Source organism: Melitaea cinxia, chromosome 8 (assembly GCF_905220565.1).
Source record: "Melitaea cinxia chromosome 8, ilMelCinx1.1, whole genome shotgun sequence".
In the NCBI taxonomy this organism is placed as follows: Eukaryota; Metazoa; Arthropoda; class Insecta; order Lepidoptera; family Nymphalidae; genus Melitaea; species Melitaea cinxia.
In genome coordinates this window covers 13,159,072-13,185,359 of record NC_059401.1, presented here as the reverse complement: position 1 = coordinate 13,185,359, position 26,288 = coordinate 13,159,072, and the positions used below count along the sequence as shown (strand labels likewise).

Genomic DNA, 26,288 nt, shown 5'->3' with positions numbered 1-26,288 from the left:
TTAAAGGGGTCACTCGTTATAGGATCGGATTAAACTCATAAACCGTGAATACCGTAAATGTCTGCTACGCCTTCATGCCTTTACGATCAAACTTGTCACAATAAAACTACTTCAGAAATATTTTTACTTTTAAAATACGCTCGCAAGAAGGTTTTTTTTTTAAATTATAAATTAAAATCAGAGTAACAGCCATTAACTTTTATAATATTACCTTTTTATTTATAATATTTATGTTTATACAATCGACATCGCTTACAAAATAGAGTATCTTTTCGAATCTCATACATTATAGAACACAATACATTGATGAAATAGTCCGGTCAGATTAAACCAAAAAATAAGACTGAAGCTACATAAATTTACAAGCTGGTGAAATCGTTTATCACTTCAGCCTAATACAGTTCAATGGACACAGGCCCCCACAAGCTTGCGCTAAAAATGGCAGGAACTCATGTGTTTTGCCCATAGTCACCACGATGGGCAGCCGGGTTGGAAATCGTTCAAAATATAATTATAAATAAAATTTGAAAGTTCCCCATCTTTCCCCTTTATGGAATTTTTTTCTTCAAGGTTAAAACGTACGTACTTGACTGCTAATTAGAAACCTGTGTTGAGGATATAATATGATTAAGCTTTGAATTGAAGTTCGAATCTTCTATTTATTTCATATAGAAACACTACCCTAGCATCTTCAGCTGTAATAAAAGTGAATTAAGCTGATTGGTCACAAAACAAAACAGATATATTTATACATTGTGATTACTTCTTCTTACTCTTCTTAGGCCTCCTTTAGAACAAACAAACCTAGGAAACTGACAACCTGACCCCATAGCTTTTTTTATTTTCCATAACAGCTTTCAGAAAAGAGTAAAGAGTAGTTGCTACAACTATGACTATTTCGTCTTTCTCAACGAAGCGTGCCAAAAAATAATAGCAGAAAAAATGATGCATGATTGTGATGTTTTCCTTCACAAGCCACGTAATAAAGTTACAATCTGATCAGTTTTATTCTGTGCAATAACTGTCAACAATTTAATCGGATAAAAAACTTATCTACAACATGCAATGCTTGTCGAATGTAAACTGGTGCGTGGGTGAACATATTTCATAAATCATAAAATTGTGTCAAAGTTAACTAATATTGCATAAAGGTATAGACAATTTATCTAATACATAAAATTCTCGTGTCGCGGCCTTTGTAGTTAAATTATTCCGAAACGACTTGACCGATTCTCGTGAAATTTTATGTGCATATTGGTTAGGTCTGAGAATCGAACATCTATTTTTCATCCCTCTAAATGTTAAGGGTAGTCCACGCCTAATTTTTTTTTTTGATTTTTAGATAAATTATTTATTTTTTATTTTATTATGATTTGGCATTGAAAAATATATACAACCCTAAATTTTCACCCTTCTACCACCAACCCGTATTTTTAAATTGCGTTTAGCGGCAAAACAACGTTTACTGAGTCAGCTAGTTTCAATATAAAAAGGGGGGGGGGGAATTAGCACGCGATACCACCTAATGTTGAATGGTGGAAAAGATGTCTGTCTATATAGTCCAAAACCCTAAACTATAGTGCTCAAGGAACATCTTAGGGGGAAGGTCATTCCATAGTCTACACGTACGCGAAAACTGCATTTATAATACACTCATGTCCGTCAAACTTAAGAATCACACATTCACAATCATCACTATTACATTATTCGAATCTCTCCAATTGTTTGTTGTAGTTGCATAATTTTTTTAAATTTCCGGTCCATTTGTTGTAAAAAAAAATTAACACTATTTGTGGAAACACCGTTCTCTTTAATGCTCATTTTTTAAAGCATGCTCCTCAACATCTCTCTGATGCGATCTCCAACGATCTCGATTTTTATATCAAATGAATTCTTTCTTTGAAGTTACGAAGTGGGGACAGTAAAAAATATTCATTCACTTAGATAAAAAAAGTTTTTTTTTTTAAATAAATCGTCTAAGACACACAAGACTATTTTAGATATTTTATCTGAGGTGGATAGAGACCATATAGCACCATAGTGTTAGCACCCGCAGTATATTAAAATTTCACGAAAAAAAAGACTAGTTACTAGTTAGTTTTGGCTACTAACGACATATAGTAGAGTTTTTTCGCTATGGTCAAATCTCATTCATGATCTTGGTCGGTGAGCGTTCTGTGCTACAACTTGCAAATCGTTCTTTTTAAACTCACACATGGAAAATCCGAAGATTTTTTTTGTAACTACAAAAAAATACACGCAAACTACGTGACGTAATTCAACTGTACGTATTTGATATTATAATATAGAATTTTGTGAACGACGGTGACTTTGACCATTTACCATCCCGTCTGCTCACAACCTCTTACTGCTATAAAAGCGTAAACATATATCTTGTCTTATAACGTTCACACACCTTCGTAAATTTACGGTTACCATTAATACACGGTAATATTTAACCGATAAAAACAAATAATACACACAGACTCAGGCGGGAATTGAACCCACAACCGCCTAGCATATAGCAGAGCAAGTACAAACTGCTCCTGGCTAGTCCAAAAAGATAAAAAAGGACTATGTCTTCTTGAGAAAAAATAAATAAAATAAGTACAAATATATTTTTCGTATTATTTGTGAAAGAATCGTACCATTTGATTGAATGAAATGGCGAGCTTGAGCAATATTAACAGTGTCATAAATTCTATTAGACATCTATCGTATCAATATGTCTTGATCTTACATCTGAAAGGACAACAATGTTATTGGTTCGTCTTGTCAAGCATTTTTTGCGCGACACGAGTACACATAGTTTATTCTTTAAACGATGACACACTCATGCGTGCTTTTGCTTGTGTGTGGGTGTGTGTTATGTGTCGGTGTTAACTTCTAAACACTTACTTGTATAATAATAGTATTAAATAATAATATGAAACTACTTTTGGTTTCGGAGCGTTTGGAAACAATTTATATTAATTTACTATTAACTAACTTAATTTATATTAAAAAAAATGAAAGACATGTAACCGATTTGGAGGCTTTAATGTCTCTGTCTTAACTACTACAGTCTTGTGCCCAGCGGATGTCAGGGTGGGCCGACCAGACGCTGAGTTTGCGTCTCTTGCTTATTTCTATGAATCTTATACATTGTAACGTATCCTATGTTCTACCTAATCTAGAGCGGATGGACGAGTCGTAATTATAACTCCTCCATCCCTAAGAGGAAAATTATCGGAAGGATCGATTTGAGATTCATTCCGATGATTTTGCTTAAATGATAAACATTTTGGCGATTTTAGCCATATTATATAAAAAAAAAAAAAAACAAAAGACTTAAAATTACTAGAACTAATGTAACATATCCTAAAATTTCACTGAAGTTATTGTCTTTCTTATCATTCAAAACACTTTTAATCACTGCACTATGTTTCAACGAAAAGGCCATATATTTCACTTCATCTAAACTTATTCCTTTCATGTTGAGTACACTTGCCCTAGATAGAGTCATATGCATTTTTAATTGGGATCTTCTTAGCGACATTTGATTCTATTAGAGCTCGTTGGTGCATAGGAATTGGTCGCTGGTCGACAATGAACAGCACGTTTTTACAAGCGGTAAGTACTTTATTCCTTTCGCCAAAAGGTAAGGATATTTGGGAATAATGGTTACAGATTTGTTTTGTGGTTCATGAAAAATTGGTAATGAATAATCTTAAAATAATTATAATCGGAGTTATCTGTAATTGGTTGATGTAATATAGAGACTTAATACTAATGCTATTTCCATTTCACTTAGTCTAACAAATATAGTACGCAAGTTGCTTGTAAATACAATAAATAGTTCCGTAAGATAAGTTACGAAAATTCAATTATTCTGCTTCACAGATACATCTTTCAGTTATATTAATAAAACGATCAAACATTTTAGAGACTGCTGTCAGTTTCTTTGAAATAATAATTTGGTTATTAGGTATTTAGATTTGAGATAAGTTCATCGTATTTAACCGCATCATCATGATCCAGATTACTAATTATTATTATTTTTATTACGGAACCCAAAGGATTTATAAAACCTCTCTTAGAACGTTTCTGTGGTACCTACTAGTTGTCTGTATTTTTCTATTGTTATATCGCGTAAAAAGTCTATGAATCTTAATACTTGTTAGTTCTTAAGAGTATGATGCATTCAAATCAATTATCCCACACATTTGTTGGTAATTTATGAGAATGTGATTTAAATCATTACTAGTTTGTTTTAATCTTACAAGCTTAACTATAGTCCAGTGGTCGGTTTGAATGTTTGCTTTCTCTTCCTTTACCATGGTGCAGCAGAACCTGCGGAGGACGTTTAACATTAATAGGAGTTTTGGTGTTTCTTTCTCCAACCTTTAGGGGTAAGATATTTCTCTCGGCACGTCCTTTAACCCTTGCTTTCACATATCTTGGTTTATCTTTGCTTTTACGCTTGTTAACGTCCTTTGCAAAAACAATTTCTCCTTCAGGAAACTCAATGTTAGCTTCACCACTTCTCTTTTTCCTAACCTTTTTCCTTTTTGCTACCATCTTATCCGTTAACAATACTCTGATCCGTTTTGCATGTTCCTTAACCATTTCCTGAAACGGGGCATCCTGTGTTTTTGTCAGCTGCAGAACAGGTTTAATGGGTTTTCTATCATATTTCATTTTCCGGCATGCTTCGCAACTACTTATAACTGCTGTAACTGTCTCCTGCATTCTATTCCAATAGTAATTTCTACGAATCCGAACTAAAGTCTCCTTAATGCTCCGGTGGCATGTCTTTCCTTCATGATGTTTACTTATGATGGCTTTCTGTTCTCCTTCATCTTCAACATATATTACTCGTGCTATGCATTCATAGAAATTAACTAAACCTTTTTCAAAAATCTGAATAATTATATTCCTGAATAGTCTTCGATGTTCCTTTTCTTTAAAATAAAAAAAATACTTTGTTTTCGGCTTTATGTGTTGTTTTAAAAATTCTTTTATTAACTCAGATTTGCCTGTTGGTAAGAAAACTTGTAAGACCTTCTGTTTATCACGCGATAGATCTGTTACTTGCATATCGTTTTTGAGCCATGGAAGAACTAAAATCTGGTTAGGTTTGGTGTCTATGGCCTCATTCAAAATTGGTATTCCAAATAGCCCTGGATTCAAGTCTGAATGAATCGTTACCGATCTACTAGACTCTGATCGCACAGGATAGCCATTTTCATTTACATTTTCATTAGGAATTCCTACAGAACTAGCTGTTGCTGTTTGACTTAATTCTGATATAGTCATTGTTGATGAATCACCGCAATCTAGGCTTTGATCAACACTAACTACTTGTGATTGATTTTCTTCATCTGAATTTAAGGCGTCAATTTTTATCCCAGACAAAGCATCAGCATCATAACAGTAATTGATATCATTTGAATATTCATTGTCGTAATAATAATGTTCATCACAGGGAAAATTCTCTTCATAGTTAGTCATGGTTAATTTATTTAAATTAAATTCTTGTTGCATTTTTGGCTGAGCTGTCCTCATGGATACATCATAGGTTTGTTGTTGAGGTTGTGGTGGCTTGTAGCCAAATTGCTGAGGAGGTTCGTACTCTAGTTGTTGTGGGGGCTTATACTCGAATTGCTGTGGAGGTTTGTATCCAAATTGTTGCGGAGGTCTGTATCCAAATTGTTGCGAAGGTCTGTACCCAAATTGTTGCGACGGTCTGTACCCATATTGCTGCGATTGGAAACCTAACTGAGGTCTATAACCGAACGATGGCCTTGGTAGTTGACCTTGACCCTGAATTTGAGGTGTCTTTTGAGAATTATTGAAATTGAATTTAGGATAAAAAGGTAAGCTGGGCTTGTGACCAAATTGTTGTGTCATCGATGGCCTTGAACCCATAATTTGGCTATTACCATGTACACGATTACGCATTTTATATTGCTCTAAGAAGTTTACTTCCTCGAGAACAATACTTAAAGCTGCTTCTAAAGTTGTGGGCGATTTAAGCCTAACTATACGTACCATATTTTCCGGGAGGTTATATAAAAACACATTTAAAGCTGTATTATTATAAATAACCGACTTCGCAAGTTTTAAATCTGGATCATGGATTGAATTGACCTTCGAAATTAATAACGAACGAACACCTTGTATTCGATTACAAAATTCGAGAAAGGTTTCACCTGGATTAATTTTTAAAGATTGTAACTCAATATTAATGCACTCTTCACTGCGAGGGTCTCCAAAATGTTGGATTAACAGAGTTTTTAAAGTGGACCATATTACAATGTCCTCTCGTTCGGATAAAAGCGCAGCTGCATCATCTCTTAGTCTACTCGTTAAAGCATGAAAAACGTAAAGATTTTGTTCCTCGTTACCATTATAACGTTCAATCACGTATTGACATCTTTGTAAATAAAGATTTAACTGTCTTTTATCACCACTATATAGCGGAATTAGATCTAAAATTTCTTTTGGTATTAGTGATACGGTTGTGGTTGTCATGATTATAGATTAATGAAATGATCAAAGGATGCAACTGTCTTAAATATAAAACACTTTCAAAAGAAAAAAAAAATCACACATACAATAAAATAAAATGGTAATAAAAATCAAATTTAGAAATTAAACAAAAATTGTAAAATATAATTTGTAAATTTATAAAATAATGTATTGTAAGATCATTTAATAAAATGTAAGCCTTTAATATAAATTTAAACTTATTATATGTTTAATTATATAACAATTTAACAATTATTATTTAATTTATTTAATTCAATCAAAATTTAATTTTAGAAAATTATGTATCATAACTTCATAACACTTTAATATTATAACAATTTATTAATTTGATTTATTCAATTCAATATTAATTTTATTTTCTTAAACAAAATATCATAACACTTTAATATTATAACAATTTAATACAATTTAATTTCTTAAAAACAATTTGAAATTTATTTTCTTAAATAAAATATCATAACACTTTAATATTATAACAATTTATTAATTTAATTTATTTCATTCAATTTCAATTTTATTTTCTTAAAAAAAAATATCATAACACTAAAGTTATAACAATTTATTAATTAATTTTTATTTAATTCAATTCAAAATTTAATTTTATAAAATGAAATATGATAACATTAATATTATAAAAATTTAATATTATTTAATTTCTTTAATACAATTCGAACTTTAATATTTAATTTAATGAAGTATCTATGTTCCTTACTACTCTATATTCCTATTCTAAGAAAGATAAGACCGAATAATTTCATACGGAGATATCAATTTCACAACGTTATAATGAGCAAGGTTTGATCTCAAGAATAACAATAACTTAATAACTTATATGAAAAATACAGGAGGATTACGGGAACAAGGATTGGCGAAAAGATTGACTCACCAAATGACCGCTACTCCCATATTCTGTCTTCTCTGCTTCTCGAGACACAAAAGAATTTTTATTTGGTTCGAAGGATCTCTGTTCACGTAGAATATTCGCGTAATTTTTGTAGACGAATTTCGACGTCGAAAAACACGAAAACTACGGAGTCTATAAGAGAATCCTCACCGGCTGCGCCACTTTTGGTTTCGGAGCGTTTGGAAACAATTTATATTAATTTACTATTAACTAACTTAATTTATATTAAAAAAAATGAAAGACATGTAACCGATTTGGAGGCTTTAATGTCTCTGTCTTAACTACTACAGTCTTGTGCCCAGCGGATGTCAGGGTGGGCCGACCAGACGCTGAGTTTGCGTCTCTTGCTTATTTCTATGAATCTTATACATTGTAACGTATCCTATGTTCTACCTAATCTAGAGCGGATGGACGAGTCGTAATTATAACTAACTACTAACACAAAACAAGTTAACAAACGCTTAAATGATTCAACACTACTCAGTCCAAACAACTAGAGGAAGAAAGTGATATTAATTAAAAGATTTAATTAAAACGCTACACAATCAACGGCCCCCAGTAGGATTTTCTCCTGTTTCGGGGGTCCGGAAACACACACAATACACAAGCACAAACACCCAGACTTCGACAAACTTCTGTATGGTTAATATAAATGGTTGTCATATAGCGCAACAACCAGCGATGTGACCGCTGCGCCAACGCGTCGTCAAATCAATCGATATTAGAACGGCTCCAATCTTTATTTTTGTGACACAGAAGATCAATACGAGATGAAAATTTACGAGTTTACATTGCTTCTGGTGATGCAGGTGTCTATAAGACATCCCGAGTGATCACGGTTTTTTTTTTACAACTAGGCCGAAAAACCAGCGCACGGCTCACCCGGTAGTCGAGCGTAGCCTATAAACGCATGCAACACCAGAAGTTTCGCAAGCGCTTCGCCGACCTTACCCGCATTTCCCCTAGTAGCTCTGGTAACCTTACTCACCACAAAAACACAAGACTGCTTTAAAGCGGTATTATTTAGCTGAAATCTTTTGTAAGGTCGCGACATTTCCCCAGTCGAGCTTCTCCAGATTTTGAGTAAGACATTTCCTGCTGTGCCCTACCTCAGCTATACTTTAAAAAAATAACTAAAATTAATCGAATAACTGTCAATTATTTTTTTAGAGCGTTTTTACCGATTAAAAGCTTGTGGTTTTAGTCCAAAATCAAGGGAACCACGGGTTTGTTCGGTTTGGCGTAATGTCAGCTAGATACAATCATTTTCCATTAAAATCGACAACACATTCCGTCCGATGAGGTGGAGGACCATAAACTTCAGCAGAATATGAGATAGAATGTGACTAAAATTTTATAATAATTATATATAAACAAACTATTATTATTATTTCTTTAACAAGATTTAGGTACCTTTGTCAATGCAGGGGCAGTTACGTATAATATGTATCACGCACATTTTCTTACAAACTATATTTAAAAAAAATGCATTACCTATTTAGGTTTTAATTTATTAATATTGTTGTTTATTATTTTTGTTTTTAATTTTTTACTGTCATTATTAGTGTATAAAAGCTCCTTTAAACACATTATGCCTATAGAGACCCAACACACGTTTTTAAAGGGGAAGCTTTTGTATTTTAAATGGAAACATTCAGAAAACTGCTACTTTATGTTACCGTCACCATGAATCATGAATACCACTTCCATGAAACTTATACAAACGTAATTTATTATTATTTGTATCTGAATCTTTCACAATAACCATACTAACCCATCTGTAGTAGCTATTTCACTTTCCTTCGACGTTCTTATATTACCTACCCTAGTCGAGCCGAAAACGGACGAGCAAACCCTAAGTTAACAATATAATAATAACCAATAATTTCAAAAAATAACTAGAATTACTGAATGACAAATCGCTTACAACATCATCATTTTATTTCTTCGCATAATAAAAACCATAAAATAGTAAAAAAATGGGTAATGTTTGGTTTTATCGATTATTATTCAATAAATAAAATAGTTATACCTACTAGCAACCCGCACCGGCTTCGCACGGTTGCAATGGTCATACTAAATATAAAATATAAAATAAATATTTGCAATGTAAGCTTTAAAAATATCTATATTTACGACATCACATTAGAAACTTCTAAAACTATCAGTGTTCCTCTACTATATTATGCATGTATTCATATAAATCTTGCTCTGAAATCACTCTATTTACTAAAGAAAATGACATCAAAATCCGTTGCGTAATTTTACAGATCTATGCACACAGACAGCGGGAATCGACTTTGTTTTATACTATGTAATAATAATACAAAACATATTCAATATATTATGTTACGTAAAACAATAAAAAGCTTAAGAATTATCACCAACAATTCAACCAGTACTATAAATCCCCGTATTTACATATTTACATCGCTGATTCAATGAATGTTAATCAGATTTTGGTTGAACGATTTGAGCTATGTAAACGACATCACAATCAATTTACAGGAAGTGGTCAGGCGACGGATGTGGATGTGCGGATTTCGGCGCCTAGTTGGGTAGCGCGCGGCGGCTCCGCCACGCTCCGCTGCCTACACCAAGTACCGCCTCAATTACTCTACAAAGTGGAATTTTTGAGATCCGGATCAAAAGTGCTTCAGTATGTCAGAGAGAGAAATCCACCATACACCAATTATACCTTCCCCGGCGGTAAACTAAATGTGAGTTTTTTTTTCATTATTTAAATTTGTACCTTCTAAAATGTCCTTTAATTAGCTATTGTTATTTTTTCTATTGTATACCTACATCATTTAGATTAAGGAATAATTTCACATTAGCCATTATTAGCGTTAAATTATATCAGCTATTTTTTTAATCTAATATATAAAATTCTCGTGTCACAGTTTTCGTTGCTATACTCCTCCGAAACGGCTTTTTGATGAAATTTTTTGTGCTTATCCGGTATCTATGAGAATCGGCCAACATCTATTTTTCATCCCCCTAAATGTTAGGGGTAGTCCACCCCTAAATTTTTTTATTTTATTTTTTAGACAAAATTTTTAATTTCTATTTTTTTATGATACAACATTAAAAAATACATACAACCCTAAATTTTCAACCCTCTACCATCAACCCCTATTTTTAATAGTGTTTAGCGGAAAGACAACGATTGCCGGGTCAGCTAGTTTATTATAAATATAAAGTTTAAATTGTCTATTTAAGACAAAGTGAGGTATATCTGTAAAAAATAAATAAATAGGTATATTATGCAATAGATTTAAAAACATTATGCCACGAGCCAACGTACTTTTCACATTGCTCGTGCTATCAAACGTATATAATAATAATATTTTGATACCTAATATAAAACATTTGATTAATATCATATTATTATGTTAAAAGGAACTAATAATATATTTCAAAAGATATAATATTTTCAAGCATTATATGCTATTTGCTATTGTACACTTTAACTGATTATACGTACAATTATCAAATCTACGTCCACAAAACAACAGCAGTAGATTAGTGTTAGGACAGCTGTAATTTTAATTCAAACATCTGCGAATTCATAATTGAATATTTGGTCGTGTGAAATCACGTTCAAACATCATAAAGTACATTGTTTCATCACAGTAATTTCGGTTATTAGTCATATTCGACATGCAGTTATAGTACATTTTCGACACATTACTTTTCGCTAATGTAACAAATAAAAAGTGTTAATATAGAAAAATAACGATGCGATTTCGCAACGGTCACTGTACTGGTTCCCGGCTGTTGCGCTGGCGGTTCGATCCCCGCACATGATTAACATTTGTATTGGCCATACAGATGTTTGCCGTGGTCTGAGTGTTTGTGCGGTCCCTGTCGGTCTCTCCACCGTACCTCGGACAGTACGTTAAGCCGTCGGTCTCGGTTATCATCATGTACACCTGATAGCGATCGTTACTGATAGTAGGAAATATATTCGCCAACCCGCATTAAAACAACGTGGTAGATTAAGCTCTGATCCTTCTCCTACACGGGGAAGGTGGCATATGCCCAGCAGTGGAACATTACAGGCTGGAGCGTAATATGAAAACACTGATCGTTGCTACCAAAAACCTATGTAAAATAATCTGTCATTTAAAACAACGTATGCTTTTAAATTTTGTAACATAACAATCATATACCCGAAATTTAATTTTCGAGATCATATTCCAAAATGTTGCCTGATAATGACTAGACTAAATGATAAATTTTAATTCATCTCATAAATTCATTGTTTATTTGTTCCATATACATTTCACATATCATTCTAAAAGCTCTTAGTTGAAAACATTATGATTATAACGTAAGCTCACAGCTTACTTTTAATTAATGCCTTTTACTACGAATGCAACGGAACCACAAAACAATCATAATACCTTTAAACGTGCATATGAAAATGTTTATTTCAAATATGAGAACTTTAGGAATTTAAACAATGTTCCATCGCTAAATACCTCGGAATTTCAGTGAGAAATAATAAATGGAATCGTTTTATAAAATAATTCATAAAATATTTTAATGTGCTTAACTTGAACAAACTGAAAAGTTATAAAAGTGTTCTAGGAACAATAAAAAATTTATATAAAAGTTACCAACTTCAGCTTGAAGATTTTAACGGATTATACTTATGTAGCCGTTTGCTTCTGTTACACAAGGATCAATTTTTTTTAAACTAATTACATACTTTCCTTTTATTAATTTTGTTGTTTTTTTTCCTACCAGCTAACTAATCAATACAATACAATACAATACAATACAAATATACTTTATTGTACAATCAGAAACAATACATATAATAAAAGAAAAAGAAATTAACAAGAAAAAATAATAATAATAATAACAAAAAAATGTACAAAAGGCGGTCTTATCGCTAAAGAGCGATTCAATATTTATATAAATAAAAAAAAATATTTACTTTTTTACTATTCTACATTTTCTTCTTTTATTATTTTATAATAATTACCTTTAATTAATATGTTTATTTAATGTAAATAAATAATAAACATTTCACACTGAATTGCCTTCAGTAGGAGGAGGAATTGTTATGAGAGGTACAGAAAGATACAATTAGAAAATTTTGTGTTGAAAAATGAGAAATATTTAAAACAAACCAGACCACACAAACATAATTATGGTTTACTAGTGGTCGAAATTTGACCATAATTTAACCACAGACTTTATCAATAAAACAAGAGTATGTATGCGTGAGTGTGTAAAACGCACGGTAGTGTGTGAAATGTTTTTTTTTTTTAATTGAATTAATGTATTTTTATGCATCATTAAAAAAATATTATCATTCTGCAATCATTCTCTATATAAACTATAAGTAAAATTGTACACTCCTCCTTCGGCTAAAAATTCGTAAAAATGGTTACGAAGTTATTGCTTCACGTATTAATATAACCCCAGCACACGGTGTCCTGTCGCTAAACGCTATTAAAAAATAGGGGTTGGTAGTAGAAGGGTGAAAATTTAGAGTCGTATGTATTTTTCAATGCCAAATTATAATAAACTAAAAATAAAAAATGTGGCCCAAAAATATAAAAATATTTAGGGGTTATATTTAGGGGTCAAAATATAAAGATATTAGGGGTACCCTTAATGAAAAATAAATGTTGTTCGATTCTCAGACCTACCCAATGTGCACACAAATCATGTGAATTTGAGAATCGGTCAAGCCGTTTCGGAGGAGTTTAACTACAAACACCGCGACACGAGAATTTTATATATTAGATAAAGATTTTTCATGAGCGATGATCGAACACACGAATGGTAGCACACTACCGCTTTAACTACTGCGTAATCCGCTGCAACAATGTAAACCGTTATGTTAAAACAAACGAATATATAAAAAACAAATAAATAATGCAATTTACATACTTTTAAATATAGGGTTTGCTAAAGAACGCTACGCTGAATATTCTTTAAAATGCAAAACTCGAAGATAAAAATAGTTATTTTTTATTTTGGAAAACGCAATGTTTGAAACTATACATCAAAATATACTTAATTGGTTCTTTTTAAACAACTTTCATAAAATAAATAGATCAAGGACTATACATTGGAATATCATATGTACTTTAATATTGCCAAAATAGAAATAGCTATTTTATAAAGAATGTTGTAACTAAAATAGTACTCAAGAAATATCCTTCTATTTTTAGTAAGTAGATGACTTTAGAGAGCTGAGGAAATAATCTCAAGTATTTTCAGATGTCTCTCGTGACTGAGAATTCTATTACTCTCGATAATCTGGACCCGACTGCCTCCGGGTTGTACTGGTGCGAGGTGTCCCTCGAGACGCCCATCTACACAGCCGCGTCCCCGCCCCATCAGCTAACTGTCGTGTGTAAGTGAAATAGCATAAGGTCCGCTTCAAGCGTTCAGTTTTGAGTTCAGTACGAATTATAAGAACATTTCAACTGGACGACGGCGTGATTAAACATAATCAGTTTATCGCTTCACGATAAGTAATTACTAAATAACGAATATGATGTTTTTAATTCTTCGCCTTCTAATTATACCCCTAATAAAATAGCCAAAAAGCTTTTGATGGAAAATTTTGTGATGGCTGTGTACCATTTTTTCAGTCCTAAATTAGTACACCGCTTGCAACGAGATTTAGTTCTTGGATTACTTTATGATACATGCAATGAGATTACGAAAGATTATTGAAAGATTTGGTTCCTGGTGAAAGTTGATTGTATTAGTTAAAACTGAACTTTTGAAAAATATCTTGAATATTTATTATGGTAAAAAGTTTGTGGCACACTTATAAATTGACTCTAATTTCTATTCTATTATATATAATTATAACACGTATATATAATTATGTACACAACATATGCATAGCATCCATCGACAATTATTAAATCTAAAAAAAAATCAAATAAACAGTTATTAGCGTTTAATTGCTACGAGTATATAATTGAATGATGGTTTGATACGTAATTAATAATAACGATATTTTAATTGTATAATTATGAGTATGATGCGAGTATTTTTACTCTGTCTGTATTCTTTATTAAATGTGAATAGTTATTGATTTGTTACCAAACCCAATTTATTACAAAGCTCCAAGTAAGCTATTTTTAACTATTGACCGATTAAAAACTAAAATAAAAATTAAAAATCTTGTAATTAAGCGTTTATTGGACATCTTATTGCACTTTCTTCTATCAAGCATAACCATTGAGTTGAATTTTAAAAGTTTTTTCACTGTAAATTAACGGATATATGTCACAGAAATTATTTTAAATCACGTAGGTTTTCTGACAGTGTTTTACATCATCGCCATACACAAGATAAAATATTAGTAGCGCTTGAAAGTTCAGCGTAGTACCTGTCAGTCAATATTACGTTTTATTTATACTAAAGTATCTCGATCCTGAAATATGAAATGAGAAATTTCAACAAACAACATACAACAACAAATAATGGAACTTAATTGCAGACCAGCTGACATACGACTTCGTCCGCATAGACGATATGTAACTTTAAGAAATAACTTAGTTACTGACTAACTACAATTATTTATAGTGTAGTAGTGGACTCGGTTTTCCGCATTTAGACGCAAAAGTGGTCCATTATGCGTGAAAAGTGGGCCGACTAGTTCAGCCAGCCCAGCTCCTTCCAGAAGCTCAGAAGCCTCCTTGGGCGTTCACAGGCTTCTCGGAGCGTCCTTATTTCCTTAAGGATGGTAGCCCGGTGTGCGGCCACTCCCTCGCATTCCAGGATTACGTGGGCGGCTGTTTCTTCAGCAGCCAGACAGCCCCTGCAAAGAGGGCTGTCTGTTGCATTCATGATGAATAGTTGGTGATTGAGTGCCATGTGGCCGGTAATCGTGCTAACAACTATTCTGATGTCCAGGCGGTTGAGACTGAGCAGTCGCCACGCTAGGTGCGGTGATACTTCCGTGAGTATCAATTTGGACTGTCTACAGACGGTTTGGTTTGCCCAAAGGACATTGTGATTTGCACGTGTACGTTGCCTTACCCACGAGCGCAGTTGTCCAAATGGTAGCGGCAATAGGATGGTTGGGCCGGCAACCTTTGTATTGGACCCCTGTCTTGCAAGCTCGTCGGCAGCATCGTTTCCGCGCGATCCACTATGTCCTTTTATCCACTGGAGGATTACCTCATTATGTGAGGCTAATAATTCCAGGGTTTGATGACATTCGTATATAAGACTAGAGTTAGTCGAATTGCTCTCTAGTGCTTTAAGTACGGCCATGCTGTCCGACAGAATACGGATATTGCAATCCCTAATGCCTTTTGACAGGCGGCGGCACTCACATTGAAAGATGGAGCTGTGTTGGCCCAGCGTTAGTGATAAGTTGATATTGAGGTCTTGTGAGTACACTCCGGCACCGGTGCCAGACCCCATTTTGGAGCCATCCGTGTAGATGCGGACCTCGCGTATGCCGGATTGGTCTCTTTCAGCCTCAAACGGTTGTATATGGTACTTTCTTTCGAAAATATGTTGTTTGGGAATCCTATCACAAGGAACAGCAAGTAGTGGCTCATAGCTCACAAGGTTGCTCCAAAGTCTATTGTGTGGACCCTCCTGGTTGCACCACAAGCCCAAGTGTTTCAGCCTGATAGCTGACATAGCCGCCTCCTGTTGTATGAACAAGTCAAGCGGTGCCAGGTCAAGCATAACCTCAAGAGCTGCTGTGGGGGCGGTACGCATACAGCCAGTGATTGCAGAGCATGCTATTCTCTGAAACCGCTGGAGTTTGTTTTTAACGGTTGTAAGTTCTGTTCTCTGCCACCAGATTACCGCACTGTAGGTGATTATAGGCCTGACAATAGTTTTGTAAAGCCATAGAGTAATTTTAGGTGATATGCCCCTGCTTTTGCCGAGGAGCCTTTTGCATTGGCAGAGGATTATGCTGGCTTTGTTGATTTTTGAGTCTAAATGCCTGTTCCAAAGAAGCTTACTATCTAGGATTACTCCAAGATATTTGACCTCCTTGGCTAGGGCAAGACTGGTGCCAAATAATTTAGGGAGTTTAAGGTTCCCTAAATTCCGTTTATTTGTGAACATCTCAAGTTCCGTCTTTGCGGGGTTCACTGTTAGTTCGTGGTCCGTACACCACTGTTCAACGACTTTTAATGCGGCCCTCATTTGGTCGCAGACTGTCCTCTCAGATGGCCCACTGATGAGTACAGTTAAGTCGTCTGTATAGCCCACTGTGAGAAATCTGCGGTCGTTGAGCAAGGTGATCAGTTCGTCGATCACAGAAGTGGGGAAAGGACCCCCCCCCCCCTGCGGACACCCCCTAGCTACAACGCCTCTAGTTATTTCATTCACAGTGAATTGGATGGCCCTGTACTTCAGCATGCTGTCAATCCACCCGGCAATCGTGTTATTGACTCCATGCTTGGTCAGGGCACGGCTTATGCTGGTGAACTTAGTTTTATCAAAGGCCCCTTCAATATCAATAAAGGCGCCTAGGGTTGATATTTTGTGATGGAGATTGCCCTCTATATAGGATATAACCTTATGTAGGGCAGAGTCCGTTGATTTGCCCATTGAGTAGGCATGTTGGTTGGGATTCAGAGGTTGCTCAACCAGAATTGTGCTCCTCAGCTCCCGATCTATTAGCCTTTCCAAAACTTTCAATAGAAAGGAGGTAAGGCTAATAGGTCTGAATGATTTAAATTATATATTATATATTTATAGTGTTATAACTTATTTTCAAGACTGGTGCATCGTAATGAAACTTACATCAAATTTTAAGTTTTCCAATAAAATAAAAAGCTATCTTCAGGATCACAACCGAAATAACTGCGCACTACACCCTGAAGATATTACTTTTTTTTTTATTTAAGGAACATGACGCATGCTATATAAAAGAAAATTAATGAACTCGTCATCGCATATTAATGCTTACGATCTTGTACAATAGTTTAGCCGGTCTTGAGATAGGATACGCCAAAATTGAATTTCAACCTTCACCTTAAATCATTATCATCATCATTACAGCCTATACAGTCCACTGCTGGACATAGGCCTCCACAAGTTTACGCCAAAAATAACGTGAACTCATGTGTTTTGCCTATAGTCACTACGCTGGGCAGGCGGGTTGGTGACCGCAGGGCTGGCTTTGTCGCACCGAAGACGCTGCTGCCCGTCTTCGGCCTGTGTATTTCAAAGCCAGCAGTTGGATGGTTATCCCGCCACCGGTAGGCTTTTTAAGTTCCAAGGTGGTAGTGGAACTTTGTTATCCCTTAGTCGCCTCTTACGACACCCACGGGAAGAGAGGGGGTGGCTATATTCTTTAGTGCCGTAGCCACACAGCACTAAACAATAATAATTTAATTTAATTTTAATCTTTAAGAGCCATTTCACAAAAATCGGTAACAATCCGCGAAATTGTAATATTTTGACGTCGTTAATCTCAGTTGCGGATGCAATAATGTAATTTATATTCTTGAAATACAGGGTGGCCGATCACTTGACGTCATAAAAAAAAATTTAGGTCCGGTATGTTGTGGGGTATCCGAATCACCCCCATGTATGTTACGCGATTTTTTATAGTTTAGGAGTTATGAATTTTTTTCGATTTTATGAGAAATTTCGACTTGACCATCTTAAAAAATTTCTAAAAAAAAAAGCAAAAATTTTTTTAGAGTTTTATTTTTTGCAACTGAATTCGCATAAGTTATACTTTTATGCATAAAATAATCAGCTTCGTCGCTTTGATGAAAGTTATGAAAATGTTGGTCTAAAGTCAAAAATCTACGTTCCGTGAATTAGGACTTAAATTTTCAACTTTAAATTAAAAATCTAAACAGGTGACCTTATGATTTTTTAGTTGGTCTTAAAAATGCGCCAGACTCTCAGCTTTTATAATAATTAAAAAAAAGCCGTACTTAATATGGAAAATTTGGCTAAAATCGGTCTTCAAAGACAGCAAGATGGAGAATCCTTAAAATTAGCCTATTGATTAAAAAAAATTTTTTATCATTCCTAAGGCTAATTAATGATTAGAAAATGCTGGAAACCTATTTCGTTGGTTGGATAAGAAAAGTTTTAGGCTTTTAAGTAAGAACGAGATCATAATGTTAAAATCATTTAATATTTTTAAAATTTATAATAAATGTTCAACGTGGCCAGTTCCAGAAACAATACACATTCTATACCGTCGTAAAAAACGGCAAATTTTACCTGCAATAACAATGGGCTGAAAGAATAAGAAACTATATTGCTATCTCCCTCACTCTCGGTGGCAAAGAGGCCGATCGCAACCGATCAAAGCTAGTTCGTTAGTTACTGATCTCAGTTGTGCTCACATTGTGTTTACTGCTACTTGTGTCACCATTCGTTATTTCATTGCTGCTGAAGGTGGCCACGTTGAACATTTATTATAAATTTTAAAAATATTAAATGATTTTAACATTATGATCTCGTTCTTACTTAAAAGCCTAAAACTTTTCTTATCCAACCAACGAAATAGGTTTCCAGCATTTTCTAATCATTAATTAGCCTTAGGAATGATAAAAAAATTTTTTTAATCAATAGGCTAATTTTAAGGATTCTCCATCTTGCTGTCTTTGAAGACCGATTTTAGCCAAATTTTCCATATTAAGTACGGCTTTTTTTTAATTATTATAAAAGCTGAGAGTCTGGCGCATTTTTAAGACCAACTAAAAAATCATAAGGTCACCTGTTTAGATTTTTAATTTAAAGTTGAAAATTTAAGTCCTAATTCACGGAACGTAGATTTTTGACTTTAGACCAACATTTTCATAACTTTCATCAAAGCGACGAAGCTGATTATTTTATGCATAAAAGTATAACTTATGCGAATTCAGTTGCAAAAAATAAAACTCTAAAAAAATTTTTGCTTTTTTTTTTAGAAATTTTTTAAGATGGTCAAGTCGAAATTTCTCATAAAATCGAAAAAAATTCATAACTCCTAAACTATAAAAAATCGCGTAACATACATGGGGGTGATTCGGATACCCCACAACATACCGGACCTAAATTTTTTTTTATGACGTCAAGTGATCGGCCACCCTGTATAATAGAGCAACCTTTGTTGTAGTCCATAGTCAGATCAGAATTTTGATTTATATTATGTGTATAAAATTATTAACCTTTTTATCAGCCTCCTCCCTGGGTAAACGGTCGCAATGTATACTTTGAAGGCCTACTTTTCAATAACCTCTACGTTGAAACCATTTTAAAAAAATATCATAATATGTGGAATATAATTTTGTTGTCCACTATCATAGATTTTTATTCCATTTGTATCTCTATTAAACGATAAAAAAAATTTAAAGTTACGAATATTTTCCAAATAAGTACAATTTTAAAAGCGATATTTCTCTTAGAAAACTAAGAAATTTTAACGAATTATCTTCATCAAAGTAAACTTACATCATTAAGGAATACAAAAAAAATAATTAAAAGATGTAATTATTTTTAATACATTTTATATTAAATAACAAAAAGATAGTATATATTGCCACGCATCAAGCCCGGTAAATCAGTCGAGCGCTAGCGCTCTTAGAGGTAAGGTCCACGCCAAATTCTGCGCAGCCGTCTCTTTCGCTCACACGCGCCAAGCGCCTGTTGTTATAGCGGATAAAACGCATTTGATACTTTCATAATAAAATATAAATAAAATAAACATATTACGAAAATGACTGTAAAATAATATAATGATAATTTCTGTAAACAAATGTATAATTTAATTTTCTTTTCTCACACTATCAATACAAATAGGCATTTCAATCTGTTTGTCTTGTTATTTGTTAATTAATATGTTTGTCGGTGTCGATGTCATTAAATGCTTTTTTATTCATATCGTAAATATTAGATTCATTCGTAAACTGAAAAAACTAAATCAATTTAAAAAAATTGTTTCATAAAATTGATACTTTTAATTTTATTTTAAATTTATTGACTGTTGTTATATAACATACTTGAAATTTTTAACAAATTAATTATGTAAAAAACATTTTATACCATAGTTATAATTTTTATTATACATCAGAAAATGATCACGATGGTCTTTTGGTTGTCACACTATACGTACTAGCACAAAGATCGCGCGATGCGACCAATTTTACCTAAACTTGCAGAGCGTAAAATTGTGAAATGGCTCTTAACACTAGATTTATTAATTCGTACACCTAGTAATAACGTAGCCACACAGTAACACCACCACTCAGTCATCTTAAAATGTTGGGTTATTCGCAGCATTTCATTTCTGATATCTTCTATCTTTCGAACACATTCCACCATAATGTGAACTGTATCTTCAATAATGCCAAATTCAGTTCACAGCGGAGATGGTACCTTTTCCATCAAGTAAGCAAACCTATTAAGTAAAATGTGACCTGGGCGGACTTTAAATGCTGTGGTTTACGTATTCCTACTCAGTTTATACTTATCAAACCAATGGTATCCTCCAAGGATCATCCTATATAGTTCTGTAGCAATAATCCCTCATCAAAATAAATTTTCGACATAATAGTGAAGTAAGGTATATCATTAACATTACTACCATCAGTACATGCTTGTTTTACCAATGTGTCTATTTTCTCATTTCCAATTAATCAGAGATGCGAAGGAATCCATTGTAGAGTTACCTCCTTTGAGTGAGAGGTTAACTATTGAATGGATTATATAATATCGTAAGCTATCGAAGTACCTCTTAAATAAGAGGAACACTGAGGAACGTGTTGAAGAGTACATCCGGAATCAGTTAAAATGACAAATTTATTACTATTTATTAATTTAATATAAGCTAGTGCTTTAGAAGATTTTTTTTTTGATACAGATGGCCAGTCAAACAAAAATTTGATTCCTTTTTTTATAGACATTACCATTATTTTAATAAGGAATTAATTTTTAAAATTATCGTTTTATGTACCAGATTCACAAAAGCACCCGCCAATAATAACATTCGGCAAACCTGATGTGGTCGTGGGCGGGCTCCTTCGTGCTAATTGCACCAGTGCGCCAGCTGCACCTGCCCCTCGTCTCACTTGGTACATAGATAATGAAAAGGTAATTATTGTTTTTTGAACACTAAAATTTCACTATGATATAAATAATGCATTCCATATAGTTTCGATATCTTCGTCAAATTAAAACCGTTAAATGTTTTAAAACTCTTATATTTAGTCTAATAACATAATGTTTACTTCAATGTTATGAAAAAGCAACTTTGATTGAGTAGCTGAGTTGAGTAATTAAATTTTTCAACTAATATACAAGGTGATTAAAAATATCAACACCTATGAGGTGAAATTTATTCTGTATATGCCACATTATTCACATTGATATTATTGGATTATTCGTTTTTGAAATAAGAATTTCATATGTAATTTACATTTTATATTTTTTTATCAACAGTAATCCGTGTAATTATTAATAATGATCCAACACACTGAAACATGCACGAACATTATAATAACGATACATTTATTTAAGGTGATACGAATCATTCCTTCTTTTTTGTTCAGGTGTCCGATGAATCCATAAAGTATTTCTCTTATCGCGTTTCAAGCTCAACGAGGACGAAAGGCGGAAGCAGTCACCGTCACAAGAAGTACCAGCATCGATACATTGCGCCCGAATTTAATTACACTGCCAAGTATTGGGCCTTAGTAAGCGAAAGTACGACACAATCGCCAGCAAACTTGACAAAACAGAGTAAATGCACTTTGAAAGATGGACAGACCGATGAAATGGCTAAGGTTTGTGACCTTATCTATCAATTTATCGTTGCATAAATTTGTGGTGCACTTTTTATTTTAACTGTTTTAAAGTTACTTATATAATGTGAAGCTAGTTTTAACAGATATTTATAAATAAAATATGGTGGCGGGATAACCATCCAACTGCTGGCTTTGAAATACACAGGCCGAAGACGGGCAGCAGCGTCTTCGGTGCGACAAAGCCAGCCCTGCGGTCACCAGCCCACCTGCCCAGCGTGGTGACTATGGGCAAAACACATGAGTTCGCGTTATTTTTGGCGTAAACTTGTGGAGGCCTATGTCCAGCAGTGGACTGTATAGGCTGTAATGATGATGATAAATAAAATCAAACTAATATTTACCATAGTCTAGAATTTTCTTATCTGCTAATTAACTAACAATTTAACAGTTTTCAAATGTGCTATTCATCTATCTAAAATGTATTAGTATCCCTTCTCTTGCTTTTCAACCACTTTTACCTATATCGGTCATTTATTGATAAGACAAGTCGTTAACCACCTTTATTGATAAGACAATTCGACAACCGTCGCTCTATATATGATTAATTCTACCCTACACTCGATAATGAAGACCCTTAAGGGGCTACACTACCTCAGCTCAAATTCAGATTTCACTCGTACTAACACACATGAGAATTGAGAGCGCTTGGTTGTTCATCGCGCGAATTATATGTATTTTCTCCCCACAAACATCACCAATAGTTATTTTTTGAAAAACGCAACATATAAAATGTTCTTCATACTTATTTCAATTACCATGCTTAATCTCAAGTCCATAACTTCTATATTTACTGAGATATTAAGGTTTGAATACAAAAATAGAGGTGACTTTGCGATATTTTGTATCGAGAAAATTTTATGGAATCGTATTTTCGAAACATTTGAAAGATAGTTTATGTCCTGACTTTACCATACATAAATTTCAAACTTAAATATTCAGTAGTTTGGAAGATATGGACATCCTGCCGAGTGGAAAATAAGCAATTTGAGGTAGCATACACCCTTAATGCATGTAGAGCTAACTAATTCTTAGGAATTTCTTTAGATTCGAAAAAGACCTCGAGATCCGTCTCCTCCACCTATATCACTATGGGTATCGATAGCTGAGCTGCGGACACCAGCTCATGGACGCCTGCAGCTGACCTGCACTGCGACCATACCAGACGAAGTGGGACCTGGCGAACGATACGCTGATATCAAGAAACAAACAGTTACAGGTATTTAAAACACGCTTATTAGTTGATTAGTAGAATTCTTCCTGTATTAGATGTATTGGAAATGTAATAGGACTGACATGATATGACATGAGATAACATTACATAGAATGATATGACATAACATGACATGAATAGCATTACACAATTTTAAAATTAAAAATAATAATTATATATATATATATATATATATATATATATATATATATATATATATATATATATATATATATATATAACTTTCAATCTGTCTAATACCCGAAGTGTTACCATAAAATGCTATTTTGATTATCTTATTTACATATAATTTAATTGTAAATAAAATACGACACAAATTTAAATATTACGTCACATAACATGACAAAAATGAAAAACATTTGTACTTTTTTCGTAAAATTAATTAAAATATACAGCAAAAAGCTTTAACATTATTTACTTACACATTAATTAATTTAGGTAAATCAAGACAGTTCAACACATTTTTCTACTTGAAAACTTCTCAGATTAATTAATATAATTATAAGCATAAAAAATCACTTAAAGTTTAAAAGTGGAGTTTACTCTAAAATTGAAATACGAGTAGTTTGAATAAATTACGTTTTATTTCAGTTGCCGTGAATGAGCTAAGCTTGAAAAGACCTCGAACAGAGACCTCTTACGCCAATGCGACATCAACACGTCTTCATAATTATAACCCGTTTCTCCTGATTACTTATGGTTTCCTAGTACACGAGCTTCGACAACCTCTTTATTAAACGAATCAAATTAATTACCAATAAAAATTATAACTTCATATGACTAGCGTATGCGATGTATCTTTTTCTTCTCGCTACCATAACTGCATCTTGAATATAGGAGGAATGTGTTCTTTCGTATCAAATTACTTAAATAGCATTACTTATGCAAAGTATTTACTTTAAAATGAAATTATACTGTGAATTTACTTAAAGCCTATACTATACAAAGCTAACGCCTTCATTCACGTCGATATACAAATAAGTCTTGATTCACGACATTGTAGCAAAAATAAAGACACATTGATTAATGACGCTAATCATAATAATATTAAATGTCTATAAGGCTACCTGCATTGATAAAAATCGCTTAGAATAATATAGTCATAGTTCAAATTAAAATGTATTAGCGTACAACATTTAATATTTACATCTTGTTTTGTAAGATAGTCGAATTATTTTTTTATAAATGCCAAATTATTTTTAATAGTATAGATAAAAATATATCGAACACCTATTTCTATTATACTTATAATGAAATAGGCTTCTCTTTTTGTCTGATGAAAATTTTATTGTGAGTTAATATTACTAATTAAAGATAATTTATTCGATAAGAGTGTCCCCATTATTTACTTAGACCAAATATTTCGAAAATTAGTAAATGTATGTTCTTATAAATAATGAGCTTTCTCTAAGTCAATTAAACTCTCCCTACACAGCTTCTTTCACAGGGTTTAACCAATAATAATTTATTTTTAAAAATTTTCGTAATCTTACTTGATTTCTGTACTCAAAGATAAAATGTGTTTCGAAATCAGTGATGGAAAAATCTAAGAAGCCTTGCAGCTCCGTTAAGATTATTCTAAAAAGGAGTTTTTATATTAATGTAAGAATAGCAAAAGATTCAATGGAGGCTTATATAAAGTAATATTACATTTTTTTTTTCTTTCTATAAAATAAAGTTAACCATAATAATTTTAATTGATTCACAAAATATGTTTGATCAGTTTTCAAACATTTATTAAATGAAATTACTTTCATATTAATATTTCCAATAAAATGTATAAATAGAGTTAGCTCAAGATTTTTATATTAAATTTACTCTTTCACTTTGATATTATCTTTCTACATATTTCTATACGTCTTACATTTTTGTATTTTTTCAAATATAAACTTTGCTGTCCTCTCTTATCACTCTATATAAAAATTTAAAATACTTTTAACCATCGGGATAAGTTTCCAAGTGTCATAATTTGCAGTATTTTCCTTTAGTTAAGATTACAATGGTTTGTTCCCCGCCCATAATACCTTAAAGCAGCGTTTCCCATTCGCCAGGTCGTGACCCGGTACCGAGCCTTTAAAATAAAATACCGGGTCGCGACATTTCCACCTTGTTTAAAAAATAATACCTACTATCGATTTTTAATATTAATAAATGTGTATTATTTTCCCTAATACAAACTTGAGTTTAAAAGTATTAGGTGGATCACGAAGGGGCAGTGTGAAAATTACCGGACCATGGCAGAACAATGTTTGGGAAACACTGCCTTAAAGTATTTCTTAAATATAAAATTATATCAAAGTAGTTACCTATTCACCAATATACTAAAGCTTTAAATGTCGTCGTATTACAGAAAAAAAAACTACACGTAGATTTCTAAAAAAAAAGTAATAATTCAAAAAGATGTTCATAAAAACTATCAGATGTTTCAACAATAGTATTGATGTCGGCTTTAATATCGCTTCCTATTGAAATGTATTTCGTATCGCGTGCTGAAGCAATACCCATTTCAATTTATGAAATCCGAGCTGAGAGGTTAGTTCATGATAGACAAAACGCTGTCTAAGATAGAAAATAATTGGAACTTATTTTCTTTTGTATGTAAATGCAATCTAGTACTTAAAAAATGTAGAGTATGTTAACCAGAGAAAGACGAATTGGCTTACAAAGATTTCAATAATCACATAGCGGTGCTTGTTTGTTAACCATTGAATTTTATTCGACAATTTGAATGAAATGTATGGAATCGTTTAACTGATTCAAAACAAGATAGTGTGAATCAAAAAAATCAATATGTAAATTACGAAACTTAAAGAACATTCAATATGTTATAGAATATTGAAATTTT

The 26,288-nt window shown here is 33.0% G+C and overlaps 1 pseudogene; it reads left to right on the top strand.

The window, feature by feature from the left end:
* Positions 1-5,093: 5,093 nt before the first annotated feature.
* On the top strand, positions 5,094-24,218 carry LOC123655902 (annotated as a pseudogene).
* Positions 24,219-26,288: the final 2,070 nt, after the last annotated feature.